This window comes from Lissotriton vulgaris, chromosome 9 (genome assembly GCF_964263255.1).
Source record: "Lissotriton vulgaris chromosome 9, aLisVul1.2, whole genome shotgun sequence".
In the NCBI taxonomy this organism is placed as follows: domain Eukaryota; kingdom Metazoa; phylum Chordata; class Amphibia; order Caudata; family Salamandridae; genus Lissotriton; species Lissotriton vulgaris.
This window is the reverse complement of record NC_141697.1, coordinates 70,642,102-70,667,056: the sequence shown is the minus strand read 5'-3', so window position 1 is coordinate 70,667,056 and position 24,955 is coordinate 70,642,102. Positions and strand designations below refer to the sequence as shown.

Sequence of the window (24,955 nt, the reverse complement as noted above, 5' to 3'; positions counted from 1 at the left end):
ACATCATCAGCATTGGATTGCGAATGCGCGAAATATATAGTTAGTGCACCTAACTATATGTCGAATTTCATTGGTTTTATATCAATAAAATGTTCAGCTAACTATATAGGAGGAATTTCAATGGTTTTTTATATGTTAATTCCTAACTATATAAGGCCTAAAACCTATGTTTTTTTAGTGAATTTCATTGGTTTTTTAAAGGCTAATTCCTAACTATATATAGTGTATAACCTTTGTTTTTTTCAGTGAATTTCATTGGTTTTTTAAATGCTAATATATATATATATATATATATATATATATATATATATATATATATATATATATATTTTTTTCATTGGTTTTTTAAAGGCTAATTCCTAACTATATATAGTGTATAACCTATGGTTTTTTCAGTGATATATATATATATTTCGGAGTGCTCAATAAGAAGGGGCATAGTAGTAGAAAGGGTAGAAAGATAGAAGCAGCCCTGAAGGCTACCAAAGGCTCTAGCTGCAACGGACAGCCCTGCAGAGTCAGCCGCCGTCTTCCTTCTTCTCCCCTCGCGGCGGGGGGCGGGCGTTCCCGGCCGGCCGCGCTGGGATATATATATATTTCGGAGTGCTCAATAAGAAGGGGCATAGTAGTAGAAAGGGTGGAAAGATAGAAGCAGCTCCGAAGGCTCTAGCTGCAATGGACAGCTCAGCAGCTCCGGCCTTGGGAGCCCTGCAGAGTCAGCCGCCGTCTTCCTTCTTCTCCCCTCGCGGCGGGGGGGCGGGCGGTCCCGGCCGGCCGCGCTGGGATTGGCCGGCCGGCCCCAGCACTTTCGGGTCGCCGCGGGCAGCGCGGCGGCCCGATTTTAGGCAGGCGGAGAGAAAAATGAGCCGCTTCTCTTGCGAATGGGAGGGCTCCCTCCCATCACGGGAGCCCTGCAGAGTCAGCCGCCATCATCCTTCTTCCCCCTTCAGGCGGGGGCGGACATTTCCAGCCGGACGCGCAACACTTCCGGGTCACCGCGGGCAGCGCGGCGGCCCAATTTCAGGCAGGCAGGTGGGGACAGTGCGCGCACGCGTGCGCGCTTATAGATATATAATTGAATTTAAATGCAATTTTCTCAGCAAATACTGGACGGATTTACACCATTTAAAGAAAAGCGTAATCTGCGAACCAGTCTCTTCCATTTTACCAAATTTCAAATAATTCCGTTCAGCCGTTCGGGCTGTACCCGAGTCTAAAGGTCCTATTGAAATTAACATGGGGAAAACACGTTTTGGGACCCCCTTTTTTCTCAGCCCCCACTTGACGAATCCCCCCCAAATTTTCAAGGAAGGAGCGGAGCGAGCCATCTTCTTTGAGAAATTTGCGAAGATTCATCAACCAGGGCCAAAGTTATTCCCAATAGAATGTTGGGGATTTCCTATGGGAACACGTCCTAACTATATATATACCTACTGGCTACCGCCAGTAGGTAATGTATGTATGTATGTATGTATGTATGTATATATATATATATATATATATATATATATATATATATATATATATATATATATAGATACACTTTTTATCTAGCATGACAGCGCAGCTATCTGCAAAATGTGTTGATACCAATTTCCTTAAAGTATACAAGGTTGGCTTTGCTGCACCCAAAGGACTATTTCCCCCTTCCCTCTTGTTATTGGTTGTTTAGTGCATTATTCCCTCTTTTAGGAAGAGCTATCATTAGAAAGCACGAGAGACTATTTTACATTAGATCAGTACACTCAGTCATCAGGCTGCTTGTTACAATTCTCTATCACCTATTAGCACTGTTTACAGAATGCCATTTTTTTCTCATACTTACTTCCCAGCACTTGCAAAGCCACAGAGCAGGCTGTAATGGGACAAAGCATTGGTACATGCAAGGCATGTAAACAGCATTTGTGTCTGTGGTTACATGTGTTGGCACATTAAACCCCGATCTATTGCCATTGCTAATGTTTGCACAAGACAGGTGCCAAATTATGCATGACTATTCAAGTAGAGGGCTGGCATATTGGACAGGCAAGTTGGGGTAGGTTTGCCCTGGACTACAATAACTTAATGATGAATTCTTTGACACAAGTCCCGCATCAGTACCCTTGGGGTGGACAACTTTGGATGATAAATCAGTCGCCTGGACTACGGGAATGCTCTGCTAACATCAATAAACTACTCCTTGCTGACCAACTTGAAGGTGGTACAGAACACCACTGTAGACTCATGTCTAATTTTCCTTCTTGTTCTCCCTCCTGCCCTATGCTTCGGAACCTCCATTGGCTGCCTATGAGAAAACGGGTCATTTTTAAACTCTGCTGTCTGATACATAAGGCTCTTCACAAATTCTGCCCCAATTATTTGTCCATGTGTTTAAAACCATATCAAGCCGCGAGATGCCTTAGGTCTTCGGATAAGGCTCTTTTGACTATCCCTCGCATTTGGACCTCAATTCAGGGGGTAGATTTTTTTTCCTACACTGCCTCCTATCATTGGAACAAACTCCCGCTTAGTCTCTGCTTCAGCTCAGACATTATCTCCTTCTAGGCAAGAAGAGTTTGAATACCTAGCTCTTTTAGAAAGTTTCTCCCTTCTCAGCAGTGCAGCGCCGAGATACTCCTTCGGGAGTGATTTGTGCACTATATTAAATGTATTCATCATCATATCGAGCCATTAAACACAAAACTGCCTTCCTTAGAATCTCTGTGTCCACCATTTTGTCTCTCATTACTGGCAGACTTTGGGGGCGCAGGTAGACTACAGCCACCCGGTGCAGGCTTGTCACCTTAAATACACCCCACCATAATCTTAAAAACACTCCGGGAGGGCACGAGCGGTGCTATAAAGAAAGCCCTTGTTAGGACTTCATGTAATCAGTTTATATAAAACTCAACGTTTCCCAGAAGAGCATTTTACAACAATTAGAAACCAGAGATGGCGCCCAGAAACGTTCAGACAGTGATGGTTTTAGCACAAAAAGTTGAACATTCAAACCAATCAACAGGTTTATGATCCCAGGATCAATCGATGAAGCAGGTGTCTGCAAAAGATTTGAGAATGGCTCTGGGCATTTTTTAGTGCAAGCCGGGACGAGTTTTCCTCCCCAATTTAATGTAGTTTTTTAAAACTCAGAATGTGTGTGCACTTCATAAAGTTTGGAAAGAGTCACAAAAACCCAAATAACTGGCAAACACTTTCCATAAAAATAGGCAAAATCCACGACAACGCCTTTAGGGGGAGAATTCTCACTATTATGTTTTAGTTAAGAAATCTACTCCAACAAGCAGAGTTGGCCATAGCGTGTAACCTTCGCCCAACAGTAGTTTTTTCCTGATTTTTGACGGCGCTACGCAAAATGCTTTTTGAAGGGAAAACACATGGCACTACAATTGTAACACTAGAAAGGGTCGGGGTGCTAGAACGCTGCAGAGGAGTGTCGGGCAGATTTTTACTAATTATGAGTTTATAGTAAACAATAAATATGGCATTGATTGCCCAATGCAAATGGACCACCACAAAGAAACAACATAACCCACACACAGGAGCAGGGTGCAAAAAACAGAAATTACTAAAGTCCAAGGGTTCATTTCCTTCAACTCACAGCTGAGAAACACAATATTCTAAAAACCTGGGCTCTTGCACGTGACGCAGGAGTAAACAGGTAACAACATATCATGGAGAAGACATAAAAAGCCAGTAGTAGAGGTGACAGCAGTGATCACGCTTAAAAACCGTAGAAACAAGGGTCTTGATCATTTGAAAGGGTTTTCAGAAAAAGAGGATATAAAAGCAAAATAGCTCACTCAACAAACGATTACCTGATTTCAAGGTGAGATGCGCTCATCAATCTAGCAGTGAACATGGCAATGCGCCCCGCCTCTAATTCTTTACTTTTCAACAGGTCTCAATGTAAAATAAAAAAATCCTGCTTCAAACACACCCTGCATGCAGGCAAGAGCATTTGATGCTGTCTGTTCACGGTGAGTCGACATCCCCAGAAGCAAATGGGGGGTAGACGTGCTAGTGGCCCTGTGCATGCACACACTTGCTTGACTGGGGAAACCAGGGGCTCAAAGTTTGCACAAGGTTTGTCTCTGGGAAGCTTGCAGTTCCATCACAAATATGGTGCAATCACTCCTTGACCATATATCCCTTATGGGCCTCCCCCAATAAAGCGCAAACAGAAATCCCCAGTCATCTACATCACACAGGTTCACCCAAGGATCTTTCAGGAGAATAAAGCAGAGAGGCAGGCCACTTGGACTTCAGGGCGCAAAACTGAGGAATACTCAGACCTGAAAATCGAGGACAGAAACTTATTACCCCAGTTTCGGGAAACTCCTAAAAATTGAACCAACCAGATTTCAGAATTGGTGGAAGCGAGTGAGGAACATCGAACAGGGCGGGTGCCTCCTGGGCAATTGGACTCCTGATACAGCACATTCATGGACTTAAAAACTGAAGAGTGCTTTGAGTAGCCACAGGGTCATGTAAAAAAACAATGACATAAAAGGAGCTATAACTTTACTTTGTACAGGATGGAAACCAACCTACTCAACATTTCCGATAATATTCTACACACTATGGATAGAGGACCACCTGTTAACTACTTCTTTTAAACTTATCGTAGAACACTCTGGTCGGTTGGAGAGGTGGTCCCAGTGTTTTCCTATCGATTGTTCTACCGCAATCAGACGGGTAACTTTCTCCACCGGTTCCCACTATCAGAGACTGCGTGGTACCAGGGGGATCAGCTCTCTCCGTGCCTTCCTACAATCAGCATTTATCCTCTTTGGTAACATAATCCGGAGCTGATGATCCTCTTTTCAATAGTGATGAACGACGTCCAAATCTTGGTGGAATAAGGTGGACCGCCAACTCAATTAATTGGACATTTTCACCTCTTTAATCCAAAGTCAACATCTAAAATTTCAGATGGAAACGGGCAACATACAAATCCACCTCTGACAGGCAAACAATAGAAAATAGAAATATAATTCTACGTTATAGAACACAAATTGCACAAGAAAAAGTGGTCTCTGACTTAAAGGCACAAAACATGGAAATTGTTCTTTTGGGTGGAACACATAGCTATGCAATCCCATTTACATGGTCATCAATACCCAATTCCAACATCGAGTGTGAGGAACCTGGGTGTGACGCGCGATTCAAGTCCATCGGTAAATCCCAGAGAAATGTTATTGTTCAGGGTACCAGCTTCCAGCTAGGATTACACCGTGAGGTTCTACCACTCCTTCAATCTGGGTCTTGAGTGAAACTTACCAGGTTATAATGGGATGATTGGTTGCTGCAATGTTGTCTACACTGACCTTCCCAAAACTCACAGCCCACTTAAAACAAACAGCTGTCTATCAAAAACATCACTACAACTGACTTCACAAGTCACCAACCTATACAATAACTTCAGCGCCCAAACTCACTGCTCACATATCACTCCGCAAAAATACTGCATTCTACATCAGACTACTCCGCGTTGGTGCTTGGCACTTCCAAGCGGCTCATGGCTTACATAGGGCCCAGATGATGGGCACTAGCAGAGGCACACCCCTTCTATTACCACGCCAACACAGCAGCCAACGCCTGGTCACATTTAAAAGCATCCCCTCCGCATAAAAACCACACACAACAACTCATGATTAATTTATGTTGCAGTTACTAAGGATTACGGGTACATTAGAAAGAAAGGTGTTTACATCACCAGTCATAAACGTATGTATATTCCTGTACACAATTATCATCCATTGAGGCTTGATGCAGTTTATAAGAGGCGTGAGCCTAAAACAAATAAAGCCAGAAATTTGAAAGCCAGAAAATGTGAGCAACAAACTGCAAAGCCAATGGTAAGCAATGGGCGGAATGCATTCCCTGGCAAACCAAATAGCTGCGCAATCTGGGAGTCTTTAACCTAAAAACGGTGTGTTTAAAGGTAACGTGCCAGTGCAGGCAGGTTCACTGGAGAGCTCTAAACGACTCACGGAGGATAGTTTGAAATGAACACTACTGCAACTCAATCTACCAAGCCTGCTGTAAATGCTGGGAAAAGGCAGAGAGGAAAAGAAGAACTCCCACCGCAGCAATACAGAAAAATACCTACTGAACAGAGCAACTGGTGATGAACATTAAGATACCGACCACGAACGCAATCTGGGGTTCATCCTCCACTCAACACTCTCCATGACCAAGCAAGTCAATGCCATCTCATCCGCCTGCTTCAACACCCTTTGCATGCTCCGCAAAATCTACAGGTGGATTACACCGGAACTAGAACAACAGTCACCCAGGCCCTCGTCAGCAGCAGGATAGATTCCGGAAACGCCCTCTATGCAGCAGCCTCAACCAAACTCCTGAAACAACTTCAACGCATACAGAACGTCTTGGCACGCCTAATCCTCGACATCCCCCGCAACAGCCACATCACATTCCACCTGAGAGACCTGCACTTGCTCCCGTCAACAAGAGAATCACCTTCAAGCTCCTCACCCATGCTCACAAGGCACTCCACAACACCGCACCGGCATACCTCAACAGACGACTCACCTTCTACACCCGAACCGCCAGCTCTGCTCCGCCAACCCGCCACCGCCCCCCCATCCGAAGACCTACCATCGGTGGCAGATCGTTCTCCCACTCGCCGCCAACCCTGGAACACCCTCCCAATTCTCCTACGGCAGACCCAGGACCTTCTTACTTTCAGGAGGCTACTCAAGACCTGGCTTTTCGAGCAGTAGCCACCCCCCCAGTCACGCGCCCCTACGCCTTGAGACCTTCACAGGTGAGTAGTGCGTTTTACAAATGTGCTGCTTGATTGATTGAAGATACTGAGGAAAGAGATGGCAAGGAGGCGTCCTGGGATACGGCCCACTTACAGGGCAAGGCATCACTGGCCTACAGAGCCCCCAGATCACCCGCATCTAAGCAGGGAAGCATGTCTCCCTCCATCGGGGGTGAGGGATTAAGACCCTCCCTTGGCCTGCAGCAGTGGACAGGTGTGAGATTCAGGTCCACAGACCTATGGCTGATCTTGGGCAAATCTGCCTAATGATGTAAAGCGGATAAAAAACACAGAGCCGGTCTTAAAGAGTGTTCAGGGATTATGCAAGATGCTGGGAAAAGTGAGTGTGGGAGTCCGGGAAAAGTGTACAGGGATAAAATAACTTCACACACATTAAGCATTAGGTTGAAGTCCGGTTACAATGACCATTCCTAAAATGAAGGTTATCCAAGCCTGACTCCACGTTAGACATGATAAAGAATGGCTTAGGGGTCCAGGAACAGCTTCCTTGACTGGCCACAAAAACTCCAGAGGGTGCGTTTTATACCTCCGATTCCCTTACACTGGTCCCCTATAGAGACCACGAAGCTGTGCTTGGTGTGATCCAACATAAGACACAAGAACACGCTTTTGTACACTCCCAGAAAAACACAGGACTCCTCACTGTCAGAGGGCAACAAACTGGCAGCTGTGCAAATAATCTGTCAAAAAACTCTACGCCATCGGAGGACACTTCTGGTATGACCTTTAGGGGCGCATGACAACCCTCAACACCACATATCCTGGCATAGGCAAATGACCAGATTTACTAGACGTGCTCAGGTGGACAACTGTTTGTAAAATGTAAAACGATAAACATGAACATTGCTTAGCGAAGGCCTCTGCGTGCGCGTAAGCGGCAACCATTTTGTACACTGCTGGTCACCTGTGTGTCACCCTGACCTCGCTATCACCCCCGCGCTATGACTAAGCCTGAACACACATACTGGGGTCGTAAAACCTTGTCAGCATGACAATGCCCCGGAGTCACTTCCCGCGACAAACCCACTTGTCCTTTCATCCTCCACGCACGGGCAGGCCCCTTTGATAACTTCCTTCACTGCACCTGGCTACTCAATCCGGTCCCAGGCACTAACCGACCCCTGTGGACATAGTTTATTACCCACACACGGCAGAGCTTGTTCCACCAACAAAGGGGCCGGATTTAATCAGTGACACGACCCCTTAGATCTGAGCGATCCCACATGTTTTAGATCCTGTCGGAATGTCCAGCTGCGAGATAGCGATCATCTCTTAGATCTGGGTGGGGGACGATTGCTGCTAGGTTTGTGTGGGAACTAGCTTTAGGAGGGTATTCCAAGGATGTTGGACCATGCAATAAACTGATGCCAAGAATGTTTGACCATGTAATAAAGTGACAAACCTGTGTATATAAGGCCGAACCACAGAGATGCAGTTAGAGCACCTCCTGATGATAGCCCCGGTGTCTGAAGTGATGTGCTCTCCTCTGGAGTAATAAACCTGTTCTTCGCCTTCCGGTGTCAAGCGCCTGCCTCGTTATTTTGATCGCTAATCTTAAGGTGAATTAGAGGTGGTTTGCACCAAGTGGCATCGAAAGTCTTGGGAGTCTCGCTGCTTTTCATCAATTGGCACCCAACGTGGGGCCCATCAGCGCCATGTGGGTCCGGTAGAGAGGTCCTAACGACGGAGTGAACATCTAAACTATCGGAGTGCACCAGCCTGAAAGAGACCCTCGTCTGGCTGCCGATCAACTGAACTTCACAGGTTCCGAACGGACCTCTCTCGAGTAACCTGCGGTCCTGACTGGGACCTTACAGGAACGCCGCATTGTTGTTGTGAGAGGACAAACGGGCGCTGGAAGGGGACGACGAAGAAACTGTCCACAACGGTCCGGGTAAGGTCGTGAAAAATCGACTCTTACTTATTATTGATTGATTGACTGGTTGAATAAGTTTGACCGATTACTAGTATTCCCCTTAGTTGAGACATTCCCTGCGTGCAAACAAACAGAGATTAGGAATCCTCTCTTTCTTTGCAGACAGCGAAGGAAACGTAATGCAGGCTTTTTGCCTAAATTAATTTGAGATTTTTTGTTGACCTTTGTTACGTAATGCCTGTCTTCTCAAAATTGTTTGATTGTTTTTGGCCAGACCGTTTATTAGAGGTCAGTCATCCGGCACAGCCGGAGGGCAGCCCGGAGGGCAGCCCTAATAAGGACATGTGTGTGAAATATGGATTAGCCACTGTAAAGTATAGCGAACAATGGCATAAACGCACTAGGAAGATCGGGAAAATCAGTGGCCACTGACGGGATCTTTTGACCCCGATAAAATAGAAATGCTAGGAGTAGCCCTTCACAGAAAGAGAACTACGCCAGCCATGCTTGACCACTATGGTTTGTGGCAGAAAGAAGCAACTCAACAAAAGAAAAGAAACAAAGCTAGACTAGATAAAGAGATATGAAAAGCAGCTCACCAAACTTGTAAAAAGTTAGAAGAAGTCATAAAAGAAAGAGAAACTGATAGAAAAGAACAAGAATCAAAGATTTCAGGTCAATATCCTGTTAGACCGCCCTCAACTCTTTACCCTGAGTTACCAACTAAACAAAAAGTAGATTATGATTTGTCATTAGGTCCTCCGATCATCTACATGCCACCTCCTTATGCCCCCACTCATCCTGTAGTACAATGTCAGGAATCCCAAAGTGTAGTCGAAGGCAGCACCATTGCCTTGACTCCCATAGCCTCAGCACCAACATTGTCTCTTGTGCCTAGTGCCTCATCAAAAGGCGCGTCAGTAGAAGCTGAATCAAAAGAGAAAGGGTTGCCGAGGATCCCACGATTAAGTAAAGACGAACGAGCAAGTATCGATAAAATAGTTAAAACGCTCTTAGATAGGAAAGAGACCGAAGAGTATATAACCGACATATGCAACTCCTATGTCGAAAACCGCAAGCAACACTTCATTGTTCGCCTCTGTTATCGCACACTCAGTGCTTACGAGGAAAAGTACAAAGATGTACGGCCAGAGCGACTAATGGCTCTTTATTGAAAGGTAGATACGGAAGATAAAAATGACTGTGATGTAGCAGAACTCTTCTCGTACACACTAGAGGTATTCCGTCATCTCATAGAACAAGGACGTGTATTAAGGATAAGACATCCACAATGACAGGGCCCTCAATAGAAAAACCGGATACCATGATGCAAATAAAAGCTGCCCCTTATTAGGTCCCCCCTAGAGGACAAGGGAACAATGAGGACATAAACCACCAGGATGCAAAAGGAAGGGTGGTCTACAATTGGGTATATCAGCCATGGGACAGACAAGACATCCTAACGTTCCGTAAATCCTTACCGGATTTACGTAACAATCCCACCGCATTTTATACAGAATTAGGTACCGCTCTAGGATCAACCATTATGACACTCGCCGATATCATCATCATCAAAGCTTTATTCGAGAATTATTCTCATAAAAGCACAAACTTACATTTAAAATACATAGTTTAAATTTTTTTTCCCTAATTATACAACATTTTAAAACAATTGTACAGACATAAACAATAAAAATCTTTGATGTAGATTACACAAGAACCACAAAAAGTACTCCAATCAATTTACATTAGTAGAGATTGCCCTCCGTCTAATGGACCATGCCCACCCCAAATACTTTGCTGTTCCTAGAACAATAGGCATATCAGTGGTGGTACAGAGTATTCGTAGTGCCTCAACACCCCTAGATGTCCCTAGATTTCTACAGACAGGAGCTAACCATACTCTTCTCGGGGTGGCGTAAGCTTTGCATAAGAATAGAAAGTGGCCTATACTTTCATCTGCTGCACCACAGACTGGGCAGCAAGAGGTGGTCGAACTCCTCCACCTGCCTGTCAATGATCTTAGAGGAAGGACACCTGATCTTAACTGGAAGAAAAGCTTCCTATCCCCTGAGTTGGTGATGCTGTCCCAATATGGTTCCAATGCAGGATACAATTTGACGTCAAAGAAACGCCCGTCATTGTGTCAGATCTCGTTTTACTCCAGAGTCTTCCATCTACCCAATCCCAATATAAGCCTTTAATCATATTTTTGCTTGGGAAGGGTTCCCCAGATGGATTGTCCCATAAATTAGAGAGGCCAAGATCTCCTAATGCAGTCCTAAGATTTCTTAACCAGACTATCTTATGAAAAGTGTCAGCTTTAATTATGGCCAGAAACCCCTCTGCATAGTGCCGGATCTCCGGGGTAGTCCAGAGGCGTCTCCAATAGAGAATCGGGCGCAACCTCGCTTGGCTGCTAACTGATCTTCTCCCTAAATCAAGACCAAGTGGGATTAATGGTGTACTCTGCGGGAGTCCTGTGATTCCCCTAAGGAACCTATTCTCAGATATCTGCAAGGGGAGGAGATTCCCAAATCCCCACAGCTCAGCCCCATAAAGGGCAGACCCAAGAGCCTTGGCGTCATATACAGCCAAGATGGGTTTTATAGGCTTGGATTTCGACTTTTTGTGTTCCACCCTAAGCGCCCCCGAAATCTGTTGGTGCCTGAAAAAACGCCTTATCTATATGCTGGGACCATCTTGAATTATTTGCTATCTGTATCCCAAGATAGGTAAATACAGTAACCACCTCAAGCTGACAGTTGTTCAAAAGTATTTTTAGCCGGGGTCTACGTTTCGATGTAAAAGCCATCAGCTTGGTCTTTGCCACGTTGACTTCCAGGCCATGCTCCCCACAGAAGAGGTCGAAAATGTTTAGAGCTCGCTGCAGGCCAGCCGGCGTTTTAGATAGAATCAACGTATCGTCGGCGAAAATCAGGATCGGAACCCTGAGGCCCGCCAACGAAGGTGCGTCGACACTGGCTTCCAGCATCCGAGCCACTATCCCATTGACAAATAGGGAAAAAAGCAGGGGGGCCATTGCACACCCCTGTCGTACTCCTCGTTGAATCGGGAAGTCGGCAGATGATTCGCCATTCATACCCCATTGGACTTTGGCGAAATTACTTTCATGCAACCTCATTATCAGGGTAAGTAACTCAGCCGGAAGACCAATTTCGCTCAGAACTGCCCAGAGCTTTCTCCTTGGGACCAGGTCGAAGGCAGCCCGCAGGTCAACAAAGGCAACATACAGGCTGCCCTCGCCAAGCAACACCGTCCCCCACTACAGCAGAGCAAAACGAAACACCTGGTCGACTGTACTTGTAGCCCGTCGAAAACCAGCCTGATAAGGGGACAGGGCATTGTTCTCATCAACCCAATCCATTAGTTGATTAACCACCATTCTCCCTATCACTTTTTGGACGGTGGCAATCAAGCTTATCGGCCTGTAATTGGCCGGGAGGGACCGATCCCCTTTTTTGTATATGGGTATGATGGTTGCTCCCTTCCATAGTTCAGGGACAGCCGTTCCCTTCACAATAGCATTTCCCAGAAGGAATACATGCCTGGCCCACCTCGCCTTGTCGTTTATAAAAACATCAGAGGGTATCCCATCTAGACCCGGGGCCCTTACCCCGGGGGCAGTGCATATTGCGACCTCAGTTTCTTTAGGGGTAAATAAATTCCCAATAGGGAATACAGCTAAAATTGCTTCCACATCCCTAAACTCAATAGTCTCAGCATATTGGGGTTTGAAATAATCCACCCATGCACCCTCAGCGACATTGTCAGGTTTGTCTGGAGTTCCACCTCTACCCCACTTAACGATATTCCAGAATAACCTGGAATCCTTAGCCCCCGAAGCCTCATTTAGTTCTGCCCAATGCTTTTCGTCCCATATTTTTTTTTGCTAGGGATATACTAGCCTTGTAGTGCTTCCTAGCCCCACTAATCGCTGCTCTGTCCCTATTCCTAATTGCTCTTCCCAAGCTTAACCTGGCTTCCCTGCACTGATGGTTAAACCACCTAGCTAGTTTAGGTGGTTGTTTCTCATTTGTCTTGCGGGGCCTCAGTAAGTGCGGTTTTAAAAAGGAAAAGAGCTTGTCATGTATGTCAGTTATTTCCCTAGACCCTGGAATTACAGGGTTTGCAGCCTCCATAGCGGTGATTGCAATATCCACCTCAGAACTTATAAAGGACATAGATTCTGCATTAGCCAATACACTCGGCCAATTAAGTCTGCGCATGTCGTTGGCCATAATAGGCATTGGTCCATCACTCAGTTGAGGATTCCCAGATGTGGCCAACCACCAATTGTGGGTCACACAGAGAGGATTGTGATCACTCTCCAGTCTGCCCTCAATGTTCATGTCGCATACCAACTGCCACAGATTAAGGCTACAAAGGACATAATCAATCCGACTTTGGCTACGGCCATTGTCGAATGTACAGGCACCTTCCCTATCGCTCTTCGTTCTCCCATTTAAGGCTCTTAATCCTTGTGCCAGCCAGATGGCATTCAGTTGTAATATATCTTTCGTCCACCACTTGACCGGAGCCAGATTTAATATTGGAACGCCCCATTGCATATTCTCCTCTTGCCCCAAGGGGTCGTCCGAGCTGTCCAACGGTTCTAAAGTCCTGTTTAGGTCGCCAGCTACTACAACTTTATTTCCCAAGGACTGTATTTCCAGAAAAGTGGACAAAGCCTCTAGAATGGGTGAATTCCCTTTGGTACTACCCCTGGCATAGATGTTATAAATATCTATCCCTCCCCAGTTTTCTGATGCTATTCTTAACATTTGGATGTCCTGGCAACCCAGATCCACCACTTTGATTGTTATTTGTAGACGTTGCCGTATCCAGATTGTAAGGCCTCCCATCGGTCGACCCCTGCCACCTCTACTAGCCGGGATTGAAAAATTTAGATAACCAGGAAGAAATATAGGGTCGCAGGCCCATGTCTCCTGGAATAGACATACATACAGTCTATCCAGTTTTGGGATGCCAGCTTGCTACTCAACCCCGCGATGTTCCATGAAACCAACTTCCCTTAACAGTGGCCATCCATAGGTACTGCTCCTACAGAGGACATCCCAGAGTGGCTTGTTAGGATTCCTTCGTACCCCTCTCTATCTCGGTTTTTGCCTTCATTATTGTGCTCAACCTCCTGGGTGCCAACAGTACTAAGTGTAATTAGATCCTCATTATCAGATTCCCCAGAAATTGGAGTAAACTCCCCACATGTTGCCTCCAGATTCACAGTTTCCCAACTAGTTCTTACTTCATTTGTTTCCACATTTTCAGTCAAAAAAGTTAATACAGGCTCCCCACATGTATCCCAGAGATTCATATTTTCACAGTTGGTCGTGGAATAATCAAAGTTTGGTCAATGGACCCACCCCGGATCTGTCGTCACTTCAAAACGATTATACGTTGGTACATTACAATGGTTTCCCCGTTGTAAGGGTACAGCGAAAGGAACAAATCCTGGGGAGGGGAGATTGTTATAACAACCTACTTCAGTGACCGTGCCAAATTGGATACCTGTTGGTCTTGGATAGAAGAACGTGAGATCAACAACACCAATTCTACCACTACTTATGCCCCAATTTTGCCTCGTAATCAGACGTACCACCCTGGGATCTTGGAAATTGACAACTATACAGTCCCCCTCCAAACGCTTAGGAGTACAGCCTATCCAGTCTGTCCTTCTTACTCCAATAATCACCCCGTCCACTTCCCTGGCCAGTAGTCTGTTTGTCTTTAACCAGTGCATTGCCTTGTTTTTTAGCGTCTGGAAAGATTCTCTTTGCCCAACCTGCAAAGGTGGTACGTTAGTGAGGATAGCTACAAAAGGGTAAGGATCTGGGGGGAGATTCATAGGAGGTATCTTACGAGGTGCCCTCATAGGGAGTGTGTCAGGCAGACTAGGGGCAGGAACAACAGGACGGGATGTTGGAATGCTTGGTGGGGGTTGGGAACTAATCAATATAGGATTGCCAGTTTTGGAGCTATCTTTGGTACCCATAGCTACAGTATCGGGTTGCTTTTTATGTTTAGGAGTATTGCTACTTGGATGGTCCGATAAATGTAAATTAGTCTTGGGGATTTGTCCCGTCGACCGAGGCCTATTTGTAATAGTAACTACAGAGGGAGGAAGCTCAGCGGCGGACACACCGTTTACCTGCCCACTTGGTTTTGGAAGATTGTTACTATCCCCCGTCCTATGGTGGGACTTAATTAAGGATTTAGTGGAAAAGAAGTTATCTAGAGTAGCCTGCTCGAAATGGTCTAATCGATCAGCTAGTCTTTTGACTTGTTCCTCGATGGGAGTCAGGAGAGACCTCATCAGCCTCCCCAACTCGAGGAGCAGGGGTGGAGCAGAAGGTAGGGTCTCGGCCAATCCCATCGTTGGAGGGTCACTAAGGTTGGATACAGGGCTAGTCGGAATAACTGCGTCCTTAGGAATCTTGACCCTGTCAGAGCCAACCCCAGTAGGCTCGCAAGGCGGACGCAAGCCTATTCCAATTTTCCTTATTTTTTTGGGATGTTTAGGAAGATAGCATTTCTTCGGGGCAGCACTTCTTTTCCTTTTGGTGCACGTTTTGTTGGTAACCACGTGAGGTGACGCACTCGATTGGGCAGTGTTTACCTCACCAGTGGCTAAATCAGTTGGTATAGTAGGCGAGGTAGGGACCAGAATGGTCCTATCATCACACACAGAAGAGTCAGCCGATAGGCCAGATGACTGGGAAAAAGCATAAGGCGTTTCAAGTGCAGCTGGCAGGGTTAGGGATGATAAAAGGGGAACCAATGCCGGGAAACCCAGAGGTGGCCGTTTCTCCAAGGAAATTTTAAGGAGTTCAATAGATAGCCTACGCTCAGCGCGTTTCTCCGCCAAATCGACCTCTTTATCAATGTCTTGGGTTGCCCGACTAAAGTATTTATCTAAAGGACCCAAGATTGCTGACCCCACCTCGGGCTGAGGGGAGCTTTGGGCAGTGGTATTTGGAGGGGAAGGCATACTTAGCAGACAGTATACTTTAAGAGGGAAAATACTATGTAAGCAAAAAACCAAAATTCTCTAAACACAGGAACAAATTATGACAATAAATCGAAAGACACAATATCAGAGAGTGGGCCCAGCCCAGCCTCCTTCGGCCCCTGACGGCCACAGACGGTCCCGCCCTTGTCCCGGGCTTCTCCCGGCGCGCTCTCGCGCAGCGGGGATGATGCTTTCCCTTAATAGGGAGGTGGTGGGCGTGGCGATCAGGGAGAGCAGCCCAGGTGTTGATGATTGGGCTCACAGGGACTCCTGGACAGTGGAGTCCCTGCTTCCTTGCTCGCAGCCCCGATCAGGTAGCGGTCGTAGGAGGTGAGAGCAGCCCCTCCTCTTTGATGGCTCGCACAGAGTCTGGTGCGCTGCGGGACCCACGCAGCAGGTCCGTCGAGTTGCTGGCACAGATGAGGGTCAAAAACACCACAAAACCCGTCCGCACACAAGGAGTCTTTCCGTGTCAGTCAGTATCCCATGAATCAGCTCCAGGCGTCCGCTTTCACCTCCGTAGGCGGGGGGGCGTGGCGATCAGGGAGAGCAGCCCAGGTGTTGATGATTGGGCTCGCAGGGACTCCTGGACAGTGGAGTCCCTGCTTCCTTGCTCGCAGCCCCGATCAGGTAGAGCTCGTAGGAGGTGAGAGCAGCCCCTCCTCTTTGATGGCTCGCACAGAGTCTGGTGCGCAGCGGGTCCGGCGAGTTGCTGGCAGATAGGTGTCAAAAACACCACAAAACCCGTCCGCACGCAAGGAGTCTTTCCGTGTCAGTCAGTATCCTCGCCGATATCTATTTATTCTTTGGGCTATGTCTGCCAGCGGATGTGTGGAAACAAATTAGGAGAGTAGACCACACGGAGCTGCTCGGCCATACCTGGGAACAACTCGGTGTTTTAGATAAACAGCAAAACCCCGGACAGAAATCTGTAAAAGCCATACTGGACCTCCCCTACAAAATAGTACAGAAAGTAAAGACTATAATCCCGGAGAAAAGGATTGACTGGTCCATTGTAACCGCATGCCCCCAGAAACCACAAGAGGATGTCTTGGAGTTTTTCTCCAGATTCGAAACAGTGTTCTCAGATTACAGCGGACAAGACATGTCCACCGCAACCTGACACCACTTGTTTGTCCAGAATTATGTTAAGGGACTGTTACCAGAAAAATCACAAAAACTGCAGATCAGCGAAAGTAGCTGGGCAGCCTCTAAACCAGCGGCCATCCTCCAGATGGCCCAGTACTATGAACACCAGAAAAATGAAATTGATAGAGCTACAGAAAAGAAGAAGCAAGACTTGAAAGAAACGGTAATGATAGCGCAGCTCCAAGGAGTGAATAAAGGAAGGGAGCCATACAAGGGAGCATACCAACAGAATACCCCTAGGGTACAACCGCCTAGAAGGAATTCATCGACGCCATATACAACCGCCTAGAAGTAATTCATCGATCCCAATGCCCGATTCTGCTAGGAATCGGTAGGGGCAGAGGGGCGAGGGAAATAGTAAGCGGACAGAAAGGAAAAGGACGTGGGAGAGGGTACACGAATGAAGCTAACGAAGAGAGGCCAAGCAGAGCAAACACATTTGATCATCCAAGACAGAATCAGTATCAGCAGTCCGATTTCGACAACACATACGACTTTGCGTAGGACAGCCAAGGGCAAGGGAGGGATCCAGTCGAGCTCTATGTTGACCTTCAAGACCCTTATGTTACTGCAAAGGTCCTGGGCACAGTCGCCATTTTTGGTAGACACAGGAGCAACACGTAGTGCACTATCCAAACGACTGATTCCAAGGGCACCCTTGTCTGGCTCACATATAACCTCAATAGGATTTGACGGTACGCCCTCCACCAACCCTTTGTCCAGACCGATCCCTTTCAAACTTGAAAACAATGTTATCGACACGACGTTACTTCTCTCCTCCAACACCCCAGACGCCATTATGGGCCTCGATCTGTTGAAGCATTTTCGTGCAACTATCAGATGTTCGCCGGACGGGGTACGGGTCATCTTATATGACAATCACCAACACCAAAGAGATAATCCATCCCAACACATGTATCCCATTTCTGAGACAGACACATCCCTACTAGACACTTTACCCTCGCATCTATGGGCTAGGGCTGATTCAGACGTAGGACGAATGATGATTGACCCAGTACATGTGACAAGACGCAACCTTTCCGAAAGTACCGCAGTACAAGATATCGTCAGAGGGCGAGAAAGCATTGACCGAAATCATACAGTCAGTCAACACACTACTGAACCAGACCAAAACCCAACACTTAACTAGCGCACGACTGACCGGATACGAATTGACCCTGCTAGCACCACACATCACTCTGAAACGATGCACCACTCTCAATCCAGCCACATTGCTACCCCTACCCGAAAATTAGCCTGGTGTGACTCCACTGCACGATTGTGTGACCCACACTAACTAACAAACAAAGAGTAGAGTGGATCTCAGAGACACTGTCTTTTCAGAACCAGGTGGGGAACTATGGGTAGACGGCTCGTGAATCAAACTCCCCGATGACACCACCTCAGCCGCTTATGCTGTCACCACAGCCCGAACCATCCTAGAGACAGCCCGCATTGCCCAATGATCCGCCCAAGCAGCTGAGCTCATTGCCCTCACACGAGCATGTATTTTGGCAGCTGGTACAACAGTAAACATATACACCGATAGCCAGTACGCCTTCGGGGTGGTTCACCATTTTGGGCTCCTGTGGAGAGAAAGAGGGTTCATGACTTCACACGGCACACCCATCCTACATGGAGATCTAGTCTCCGCATTGACAGAAGCAATCCTCCTCTCCAAGCAGCTAGCAGTAATTACATGCCAAGCACATAAGAAAGTGACAGTTCTCATTGAACAGGGAAATACACTAGCCGACATTACTGCCCGAGCCACAGCCAAGGACAGAACCACGACGCGAATGTATGTGACCAGGTCACAAGCTGAACAATGGACTGACGCTAGAAGGGACATACAAACGACAGGCACACAAGATGAACTGACTGAATGGGCTTGGGTGGGACTAAAAGACGAGGAAGGCTGCTGGAGAACAAAAGACAGAAACAAACGGCTGCTACCTAATGCCTATCTGATCACCATATTGACCATGGCACATTTACCAGCACACATAGGGTCAGCCCCCATGACCGAACTGATCACCAGAGTATGGCATAATAGCAAGATAACAGAATCAGTAAAGCGCCTAGTACAGCAATGCATAGTATGCCTGCAACACAACACTGGGAAAGCGACCGCAGTACCAGAGGGAGGGTTTGGAGTCCCTGATCACCCCTTCGAAGTCCTCCAGAAGGATTACATCCAGCTGGAGAGGTGGCATGGTCTAAAATAGATTCTAGTGATCGTGTGTGCCTTTAGCAAATGGGTGGAGGCCTACCCCACCCGTGACAACACCGCCTTAGCTACTGCAAAGGTATTACTGAAGGAGTTCTTCCCCAGATATGGCCTTTGTAGAATTTTATGGAGCGACAATTGCCCCCACTTCATAGCAGAAGTAATAAAAAATATACTGAAAGGGTTGGGAGTAAAGCAAAAGTTCCACGCCGTTTTCCACCCCCAGTCAGTGGGCCTGGTAGAAAGACAACGCCACGCTAAAACTGAAGCTAGAAAACCACAACCACAACTGGGTTGAAATTGCCCAGCGCCCTCCCACTGGCATTGCTATCAATGCGCTCCACCCCAACCAAACATCGATTGACCCCCTATGAAGTAGTCTTCGGCAGGCCTATGAACATTTGGGCGGCACCAAAACCAACCTCCATTAATGATGTCCCGGACATACCAATGTCAGACTATTTGTACAAATTGACGAACAAACTAACACCTATCCACCAAAAGGTGCAGCAAGCCATAACAGATGTATCCAGAGGCCCAGGACATGATATCAAGTCTGGAGACTTCGTGCTGACGCGAAATTTTCAGAGGACAAAGAGTCTGGAACCCAGGTAGACGGGCCCCTGGCAAGTCTTGATCACCACCCGAACTGCCATTGGAGTGGAAGGAAAAAGAAACTGGCTTCATGCACACCACTGTAAGAAGATCTCCCAGGCACAGACAACCTGCGAAGAAGTGAACATCCAAGAAGAGCTCCTGACGAAGAATCGACCAACCCTGAGTTGCTACCCACAGACAGAGACACTTGAACTGGCAGAGTTTCCTGACCCCACGGTACCATCCAAGAAAGGGTACAACTTGAGATCGACAAAAGGAGAGTGCTCTGACAAGCAGGCCACTAACTGAGTCAAAAGTCTCAGATCGGTAGCTAACACTACAAATGCTACCAGGAGAAACGCTAGACGAAAGTATGTGGTCTTGCCAGTCGTCGAGCCTCTTGAAGATGATGGAAGAACCCGGATGACCGAAGAACTACCGCAAAGACTCCAAAATTGCTACAAAGACAATAGAACTTGTGGCAGCATCTCTCACCTGCCTCTTGCTAATTGCCACAGTCTAGATCGCTGAAGAGAGTGCTCCCGCTTACAGGACAATGTCGCCCACCATGGAGCCCACCACCAAGAAAGAACACTATCTGGTATCACTGTCATCACGCCTCCGAGAACGACGCAAAGAATTTTGGAATCATTCTTTTGTCCAGTTATTGCACCAGCACAGTCTTGCCGAAAATGTCACAAACTGTTGGATCTGTGGGTTGCTACCTCATGCCACTGAATTTCCATTCCTTTCATCCCTTCACCCTTTTCTGTTCATGGGTCCTGCCTCGCCTGGTTAATGCTCCTGCAAGAGAGCTACAAAGACAATGCTACATCCGATGGGACAATTAAGAAATTCCACAACAAGTTCTGGCTGAACAAAACAAGAAGAACGGCCGCTACTTTTTGCCCTCTCACTTCAAATGCAACTTTCCCAATGAATATCCCCGCCAAAGAACGAGTGGAAATGCAAGTGTTTAACAACCCGGCAAGACCTACCTTTTCCTACCTAAAGAAAAGAACTACCGCAACTCTGACAGTGGCCCTATCTGTGGTGAACGTCTCAGGCCTTGTCTGAATCGAAGGCCACGGGACTAAGATCGTGGGTCACAGCACTTGTCAAATCATGAGGACTCTGAGCACTGCCGAGCCCCCCACGTTTGTTGCATCACTCAACATGTACTTCATCTGTGGTACCAAAGCCTACACCTGGCTCCCAAAAGGCTAGGGGGGCACATGCTACGTCGCCTTTGTTCTGCCTCCAACCTATACAGCACTTGCAGACCACCACAGAGAAAGGTCCTCCAAAGACACAGAACAAGCAGACTCTGCCGCATCACGATTCCTTGATGCAGCAAAAGGACTCATCCCACTATGGGGTCCGATGGCAAACAGCCGAGCCATCCGGCACCTAACTCAAGCAGTTGAAACAGCCTTGAACATCACTGCTGGCATCCTCACCAACAACACAGCTGAGCTTCAGGCGGTCCGGCTGGTGGCTTTACAGAACCGCATTGTTCTAGATGCAGTACTAGCGGATCGTGGAGGAGCATGCCGCATCATCGGAGCCAGTTGTTGTACTTATGTTCCCGACAACTCACCTTCTGTTTACAATGCAATTAAACACCTCCACAGACTGGCAGCAGAAATCCATCAAGAAACAGAGACTTGGAAACTTGGAAGCTGATTTTGGGGCATTTTGAAAGAATGGGGTTGGAAAATAATGATGATCCTCTTAGTTCCAATCTTTGCAATATGTGGCTGCTGTTTGGGGATACACTGTATACCGCTCTTGTGTTTTCTTTGTCTGAACTCTTTGCGCCCTAAGACTGTGGACACTCGATTCGAAATAATGAAAGTAATATATGACAGGAGAGATACAGGACATTATGGACATTGAAGTGAACTGACAAGCTGGCTAGGATATGTTCAAAGGGGCGACTGTAAAATGTAAAACGATAAACATAAACATTGCTAGCGCCATCTTGCTTAGCGATGGCCTCTGCGTGCGCGTAAGCGGCAACCATTTTAGATACCGTGGCCATTTCGAACACTGCTGGTCACCTGTGTGTCACCCTGACTTCGCTATCATCCCCCGCGCTCTGACTAAGCCTGAACACATATACTGGGGTCGTAAAACCTTGTCAGAATGACAAAGCCCCGGAGTCACTTCCCGAGCCAAACCCACTTGTCCTTTCATCCTCCAGGCAGGGGCAGGCCCCTTTGATAACCTCCTCCACTGCACTTGGCTACTCAATCCGGTCCCAGGCACTAATCGACCCCTGTGGACATAGTTTATTACCCACACACGGCAAAGCTTGTTCCACCAACAAAGGGGCCGGATTTAATTATTGACACCACCCCTTAGATTTGACCGATCCCACATGTTTTAGATCCTGTCGGAATGTCCAGCTGCGATATAGCGATCATCTGTTAGATCTGGGTGGGGGACGATTGCTGCTAGGTTTGTGTGGGAATTAGCTTGAGGCGGGGATTCCAAGGATCTTTGACCATACAATAAACTGATGCCAAGAATGTTTGACCATGTAATAAAGTGACGAACCTGTGTATATAAGGCTGAACCACAGATATGCAGTTAGAGCACCTCCTGACGATAGCCCCGGTGTCTGAAGTGATGTGCTCTCCTCTGGAGTAATAAACCTGTTTTAAGCCTTCCAGTGTCCAGCGCCTGCCTCGTTATTTTGATCGCTAATCTTAAGGTGAATTAGAGGTGGTTTGCACCAAGCGGCATCGAAAGTCTTAGGAGTCTCGCTGCTTTTCATCATGTTCACATCAAAGACTGGGCCGTAAGCCCTCAGGCCCAACACTCTCGGACAACAGAACCAGCATGAGACCGCTGGCCATGCACGAGGGCACAAGGGAACCAACATGACTCCCACAATGTACGCATGAGGGCACAAGAGAACCAGCATGAGCCCACCACCAAGACATGAGGGCACAAGAGAACCAGCATGAGCCCACCACCATGGCATGAGGGCACAAGAGAACCAGCATGAGCCCGCTGCCCATGCACGCGGGAACAAGAGAACCAGCATGAGCCCGCACCCACGCACGAAGACACAAGAGAACCAGCATGAGCTCCACCCAGGCTCGAGCGCACAAGAGAACCAGCATGAATCCGTCACCCATGCACGTGGGCTCTAGAGAACCAGCAAGAGCCCATGAGGGCACAAGAGAACCAGCACGAGTCCACTACTAAGGCATGAGGGCACAAGTGAACCAGCTTGAGCCCACAACCCATGCATGAGGGCACAAGAGAACCAGCTTGAGCCCACAACTCAGACAGGAGAGCACAAGAGAACCGGCATGAGCCCACCTCCCACGCACGAGGGCACAAGAGAACCAGCAAGAGCCCATGAGGGCACAAGAGAACCAGCACAAGCCCACTACTAAGGCATGAGGGCACAAGAGAACCAGCTTGAGCCCACAACCCAGGCATGAGGGCACAAGAGAACCTCATTCAGCCCACAACCCGAGCATAAGGGCATAAGAGAACCAGCATGACCCCGCCGCCCACGCACGAGGGCACAAGGGAACCAACATGACTCCCACAATGTACGCATGAGGGCACAAGAGAACCAGCATGAGCCCACCACCAAGACATGAGGGCACAAGAGAACCAGCATGAGCCCACCACCATGGCATGAGGGCACAAGAGAACCAGCATGAGCCCTCCACCCACGCACTAGGGCACAAGGGAACCAGCATGAGCCCACCACAAAGGCACGAGGGCACATGAGAACAAACATGAGCCCACAACCCGGGCATGAGGGCAAAAGAGAACCAGCATGAGCCCACTACCCATGCAAAAGGGCATAAGAGAACCAGCATGAGCCCACTACCCACGCACGAGGGCACAAGAGTACCAGCATGAGCCCACCACCAAGGAATGAGGGCACAAGAGAACCAGCATGAGCCTACAACCCGGGCACAAGGGCACAAGAGAACCAGCATGAGCCTGCCACCATGGCATGAGGGCACAAGAGAACCAGCATGAGCCCGCCACCCACGCGGGCCCAAGAGAACCAGCGTGAGCCCACCACCAAGGCACAAGGGCACAAGAGAACCAGCATGAGCATACCACCCACGCATGAGAGCACAAGAGAACCAGCACGAGCCCACCACCAAGGCACGAGGGTACAAGAGAACCAGCAGAGCCCGGCGCCCACACACAAGAGCACAAGAGAACCAGAAAGAGCCCACAACCCAGGCACGAGGGCCCAAGAGAAGCAGCATGAGCCCAACACCCACGCAAGAGGGCACAAGAGAACCAGCATGAGCCCGCCGCCCACCTGAGGGCACAAGGGAACCAGCATGACCCCCACAATCTATGCAAGAGGGCACAAGAGAACCAGCATGAGCCCACCACCAAGGCACGCGGGCACAAGAGCACCATTATGAGCCCGCCACCTTGGCATGAGGGCACAAGAGAACCAGCATGAGCCTGCCACCCACGCGGTCACAAGAGCACCAGCATGAGCCCACCACCCATGCATGAGGGCACAAGAGAACCAGCACGAGCCCACCACCAAGGCACGAGGGCACAAGAGAACCAGCACGAGCCCACCACCTAGGCGCGAGGGCACAAGAGAACCACATTAAGCCCACAACCCGGGCATGAGGGCACAAGAGAACCAGCATGAGCCCACCACCCCGACAGGGGAGCACAAGAGAACCAGCAACAGCCCAAAACCATGGCATGAGGGCAAAAGAGAAAGTGCATGAGTCCACCACCCACGCACGAGGGCACAAGAGAACCAGCCTGAGCCCACCACCAAGGCACGAGGGCACAAGAGAACCAGCAAGAGCCCACAACCCGGGAATGAGGGCACAAAAGAACCGCATTGAGCCCACAACCTGTAGAGGAGGGCACAAGAGAACCAGCATGAGCCCGCCGCCCATGCACGAGCGCACAAGGGAACCAGCATGACACCACCAATCTACGCAAGAGGGCACAAGAGAACCAGCATGAGCCCACCACCCACGCGCAAGGGCACAAAGGAACCAGCACGAACCCACCATCAAGGCACAAGGGCACAAGAGAACCAGCAGAGCTCACAACTCTGGCCCGAGGGCACAAGAGAACCAGCATGAGCCCGCCACCCACGCACGAGGGTACAAGAGAACCAGCATGAGCCCACCACCAAGGCACGAAGGCACAAGGGAACCAGCATGAGCCCACTTCCCCGGCATGAGGGCACAAGAGAACCAGCATGAGCCC

General features: G+C 48.2%; 1 protein-coding gene across 1 annotated transcript in view; it reads right to left on the bottom strand.

Annotated features, from left to right (window-relative positions):
* The window catches only part of DCAF5 (DDB1 and CUL4 associated factor 5), a 334,903-nt gene that overhangs the window by 51,978 nt on the left and 257,970 nt on the right, over positions 1-24,955 (bottom strand). The gene's annotated exons all lie outside the window — the stretch shown is intronic.